Consider the following 6,309-nt stretch of genomic DNA (forward strand, 5'->3'; position numbering starts at 1 on the left):
GCGTTCACACAGGGGTCTGATGCAGGTCACATTTAAAATGTAATGTGAACGTTCACACAAAAAGATCAGATTTTTTTCAAAAAATCGGAGCTGAGCATTAAGACCTGCAGTGTGAACGTAGCCTTACTTTTGTTATATTTCGTGCAACAAACACCACCACAGCCTTTGTTCTCAGGACTTTATTACGTTCAGTGTTCCTTCAGTGCGTACTGAGCTTGGCAAAAAAAGCTTTCTCATTTTCTGGCTCCGACACCTGAACAGGCTTCAGCAGGACCTGAAGCTTTCCAATTTGGTCACACTTGGAGTTTAAGATTTTAATAAACAGATTTGAAAAAGTGTCCGTGGGCACCTGTACTTGTTGTCAATGAAAAATCTTTCTTTGATGACATATGGTATTTATTTTTAGCAGTGTTAAGTAAAACGCATTATTATTGTTTTTATGTTACTTTGTTGTGGTGGATGCAACACGTCTCTCTTGTAAATGAGACAATGAGTCTCAAGAGATCTTCCCGTATGAATAAAAGATAACAAATAAAAAAAAAAAAAAATTTCTAATGCATGTGGGTTAAATAAACTGTGTCTGTTTGCRGGTATAAAAGTAAGACGTCGTAGAAAAGACGATTACACGAATGTATGCTGACTTCAAGGCACTGATATGAGAAGTGACTCACTGGCATTTCCTGTTACACCTCCCTGCAAACCGCAGCTCACCTGCCTGCAGCTCGAATTTAACGGCACGCAAATTTCCAACATTTCATTAAATCACGAGCCACCTGACTAAATAAATAAATAAATAAATAAAAGGAGATGAACTTGGCTGGTCTGAGACCTTGGAGTTTCATTAACAAATGCAGTTCCTGGACTCGGCTTGCGTCTGACTTCGCTTTCTGTCAAATACAATCGGCTCAGTATAATCAGAGGAAGTAAATCTAAACACTGGGGGTGTGGGGGGGCACACGCCTGCCCCCCACCCTCCTTTGGAAACATGATGTCAGAAGTTTCCTCGGCTCAGACAGGAGGGAGRACTGGAGCAGGTCACCGTCGGTCACGCTTCAGGGAAGCCCAGCTAAACTCTGAGGTGATCTTTGACCCGACGGGAGTCATAATATAAACCAAAGTCTAACTTCAGCAGGAAAACATCTCGTGTGTTTAAACAGTCAGAGACTCAAACACTGTCAGATCCACACACGGAGCAGTGGCTTCGAAACTATAAAGAGACATGAGCAGCAAGAGCTGGAAACACTAAACACCAAGAATTCACTTCTATTAATTAAAGGGAATAATTTAGTGGAAAGCAGGGGGAGTAAAACTAAAACTAATTGGACAACTTTGGAAAGAGAGAGCAGCAATTTCTGAATCAATTTAATGCATTAATAAAACCACCCTCACAGTGATTTTACTAACAAATTGATTTTACAGAAAACCTTCATTTAAACAGAAATGGAGGCTAACAATTTACGAGAGAGGAAAAAAAACAATAGAGTTGGGAATTGAAATAAGAAAGTACCTTAATAACATTAGTTGCTAAGCAACAGAAGGAGGAAGCTGTGGGAGCAAATCCTGTAAAAATATTTTATTTTTTTTTATCTTTGCATTACTGCGTTTATAAAAAAAAACGCATTCATGAAACCTTAAACGGACACTGAATAATAATTAAAACAGACTCTAACGAACCTAAAACCTGTCTGCACTGATCAGAGCAAAGAGGATTTTATAAACAGTTAAATTAAAGTATACGATTGGTAATTTCAGCAAACCGCCAGAGACTAAAATAAACTGTCACACGCCCAACAAACGTCAGTTAAATTCCATGAAACATCTGTGAAAAATGACTACAAATGGGAAGGTCTGAGGAAGAGCAGAAAACCACCTCTTTAACTCCATAAATTCACTTTCTGCAGTGATTTTCCTYCAGCCAACTGTGACAAAACGCTTCCTCCTCCTCCGCCACACGAGTCCTGAAGGTGCCGCCTAAAGCCCTAATCCCAAGACAAAATCATAAGAATATAACTACAATGGTCAAAGGGGGGATTTTTCCAGCTTACCAAGCCAGCGGGCAGCGAACCTGCTCCATTCAGCTTTCCTCAAGTGTGACAGATTACAAATAAGGAGCAATAAAACTCCTGCTTTCCTGCTCTGTAGGCGACGCTTTCAGCCTCTAATTCAGGAGTTGGAAGGAAACTCAAACAGTAGCTTTACAGAAATTTAATCCTTTCTAAGAAATTAAATAAAATAAAAAACGGGGATAATCTGGGTTAAATTGTATTYAGCAGCAACACAACAGCAAATAAAAAGGTCACATTAAGATGTTTGTGTTTCTTTTACTGCAATGAAATCACAACAGATTTACAGTAAATATTAATTTTTTTAGCCACTTCAGTAGAAAACAAAACTGAATGATAGTTTCTTCATTTTTGTTCGTTTCACATGTTGTATAATTTGTATCGGTTTCTCTCTTTTCAGTTCTTGTATTTCTCTTCTTTTTACTTTTCTTTACTGTAGTGTAAAAATAAGTAAATGTTAAATTAACTAAATCATCCAAAAAAAGATTATGTCTCAGTTTAAATTATATTTAGGATAATTCAGAATAATTGTTTTGCTGCAATGATGGGATTCACCATCGTTTACTTGCACTTTTTATGTAAAAAGTCATTATTTCAGCTTTTTTCCATTTGCTGTTTTTTGGTATTTTTCATGATTTCAATAATGTTTTCTAAACTTTTATGGCACACTATCTTTAGAACAAACAATGCAATAAACAGTATACCAATACCAGAAAGGAAATTTGATGTTTTGGTTGTGGTTAGATTTTTAAATGCCACTTGAAAATAAATTTAAGACCAACGTCACAATAAACACAAACGTAAAAGAAAACCTCAGTGACAGTTTTACCCAAATGTTTAACAAAAACAACTATAGCTGCGAGATAAATTATTAAAAATAAACAAATGTTACCAATTATTTAAATATTTGAGACAAACTACAATCATCCTACAAACAATGCGTTTTCTAAGACAGCTGAAAGATTGACTTAAGACATCTTAAGGCTAATTAACGTTTTTGGATCGATGAATTTAATGCTACTCTCCTTCTCAACTCCYTCCCTACAAACACCCCTGACCTCGTGTCCTTTCAAAATAAAGTCAGAACTGGTGAGGAAAAGACAACAGGAAATCGGTTTTTTTTTAAGTGTTGGACTACACCCATCAGAAAAATCTGTCAAATACAACCAGACTATTTAAAKATCAGTTCTTTATTTCTTAATATTCACAACATGTTTTCCTCACGTGGTCGTTTCCAGAGAAACTCAGGACCTGTCATTAACTGATTCTCCTCGGCTCCGTGGGAACAGAAAGTGAAGCAGTTACTGCCTCTTTGATATCAAATCCACGCTAATGGATCCGGCGTGTATTCCTCGAGGCCTTGTGCGTTCACGAGAACAAAATTAGCCACTTCATTGTGTTAGGAGCGTCTCCTTCGACATATCTCCAAACGAAACAGCGAATCTATTTCTGCGTAAACTCAAACGTCTCATCCAGAGAGGGGTGGAGAAACCCAACGCATGTCAGATGGCCTCCTCCTGGTAAAGAGCTCTGCTTAACCCTGGCGAAAGGAGACCTCCTGGGTCCCGGCGCCAACTATTCTCGTTGATGAACAGCCAGTGTGTGAGTGGGCCCAGCGGTCCCCCAGCAGAGCCGAGCTGAGTCATGTTAATAAGGCGGCTGTKTAAAACACTCACAGTTCGTTCTGGCCAACAAAAGCAGTTTTACAAGTTCTGATCTGGAGGCTGCTGAGGAGAGAGAGGAGAGCTGAGTAACAACGGCTCAAAGGCACAAAAACCTAAAAACACCAACAACGAAAAGATAAGAAGGCCTCCGTGTGCGTGGAAACCGCTTCTCAACAGAAACAACTGAAACCCCACCTAAAGAACCAAGTGAGAGTTAACCTAACAGAACAGGGAGGGGCCACCGAGCGAACGCTGAGAGAGAAACCACAACGTCTGAGCCCGCCGCCTGCCCCCCATCTAACGTCATCGAGCTGCAGGGACGGCGCTTCAGTATCTCCCAGACAGCAGGACCCCGGCRGTCTGGGTGAGGGCTGGAGCAGGGCCCTGCTGATAATCTCTTGTCGTGTTCACCAAGARGACATGCTTATCAGCGGTCCGAGGAGCTCCGCGGACCCCCAAACAGAAAACCAGCAGCGGCTTCACGCGGGAGCTGTTAGTCTCGTTTGCCTCTAAAGAAGTTTGACTCATGTTGCTGTTAATCCCTGCGCCACATATTACAGCAGGAAACACACGGGAATTTCCTTCATGGAAGAGAGRCCTAAGGACACACACCTCACACACATACTATGTCTCTATATCCTTGTGGGGACTTTCCATTGACTTCCATTCATTTTTTTGGAAATGTTATATCCTAACCCTAACAATATACCCTAAATTTAACCTCACAGATACCTACCAGACCCTAAAACTAACCTAAACTCGATTCACACCTTAGTCCTAAACCTACCCCACCCCCAAAAAAAAATCAGCCTCTGAAGTTGTGAGGACCAGGCTTTTTATCCAGCCCCCACGAGGCTGCATTTTCCTGAAAAACTGTCCCCACCATAGAGCTGGGCGGTATGGCCAAAAATTTATATCATGGTATTTTCAATATTTACACCGGTTTGATGGTATTTTTCTTTTCATCACAGGTCAGCTGATAATAAAATGTACAAACACTGCTTATTAACTTTTTTCTTTTACTGTACCTCTGTCTGTGTCACTGTTTCCCTCCTCTTTGAGTCTTTTCTCCTCCTGGTTGTAGACAGTAGTCACGCATTTTGATCCGGTCGTGAAGGAGGAGGGTTACGAAAAGTTTATTTTCGGGTTTATTGTTTTATGTTATTTAATAAAGATTATCAGCACAACTCACCTTGCACACCAGTCATTTCCAATTCCATTACAAACTACTTTCCCCGGGCTTTTCACAATAGAACCATGTTAAGTCTCCATTAGCATAACATCTCCATATTAACGTCGCACGTCACTGAAGAGGTGTTTACTACATTCAGCGATGGTGAAAACGGGATGCTTTTTAACGTCAGTCAACATAAGCAGCGAAATCGCCACCTGCCTCTGAAGCTGTTCAACAATAACATTAGCATGCTAACGCACATAGCGGTGCTGCGAGGTAAACTGTCCCCCGGGAAACAGCTCAATGGCGGCCGCGACGAAACGTTCCGCACATGKTCAGGMTATYTAAACCGTTATRTCTGGTATTCAGAAAATTCATATCATAACAAAAATAAAAACCGGTATTCGGTACAAAACGGTATACCGCCCAGCACTACCCCACCAATTAGCAAGAACAAGGGTGCACACACACACACACACACACACACACACACACGATTTTATTATTACTGACATATCAGCCTAATTCCCCACCTTTTAAAAGCAATCTAATGATTTTATCACCATTTTTTAACTCCATGAAGCATAAAGGTTAAATATCTAAAACTGAAACGATGAGTTACCAGCAGTTCGTTCACAAATATGTCAGACATGACCCGTGTCTCACGGTGAACGAGCTTTCCATAGAGCTGCACAATGTATCAAAAATTTATCATCAGTGTCGCACAAAAACTGCAAAAACTGCAATGAATGGTTGGCTCAAGTCTGCATTTACACGTTTTCTCAATCACAGCTGTTTGAAGCATTTCATGAATCAAAAAGAGTTCTTCACGTTTGTCCAATCTGATGAATCTCTTTACATTAAAAGCCCACCCTCCACATAAACACAGGTGGGCTTAGTTAGATTCATAATGGCTGAGAACACAACAAGTGAGGGAAATTGTAGCGACAAAAAACTCGTGGTTAAAAAGACAAAAAGCAGCACATCTCATATTTGGAGATATTTTGTATAAATGGTTATTTTGTAAGTTTGTTTCGCCGCTACTGCAGCAGCTGAGTCTAGCTGCATTTATATTTATAAAACTGTCATGTTGGATGGAAATGATGCATTAGTTGTTTTTGTTGTGTTTTGCTTTGAATCCTTTTGTTTGCCACAAAAAAAGCAGTTAGCAGCTAACATACATCTGATGAAGTGACTCTGCTCCTCCTGACCACAGACGTGGGTTTAAAATCCACTTTTTGCAGCATTGTCTTGAGTTTTCTACATTCCTCACCTCTGAATAAGACAATGTTTGTTACTCGATGATATCCCTTTTCTCAGAACGACTGGAGCAGGGTATATTTTTCAGACTGTAGATACTTTACTTCCTGCGCTCCATTTGCGTTTTGCACGCTTGCTGTTCTGCACC

Source organism: Austrofundulus limnaeus, unplaced genomic scaffold, assembly GCF_001266775.1.
Source record: "Austrofundulus limnaeus strain Quisiro unplaced genomic scaffold, Austrofundulus_limnaeus-1.0 Scaffold7, whole genome shotgun sequence".
NCBI classification, from domain to species: domain Eukaryota; kingdom Metazoa; phylum Chordata; class Actinopteri; order Cyprinodontiformes; family Rivulidae; genus Austrofundulus; species Austrofundulus limnaeus.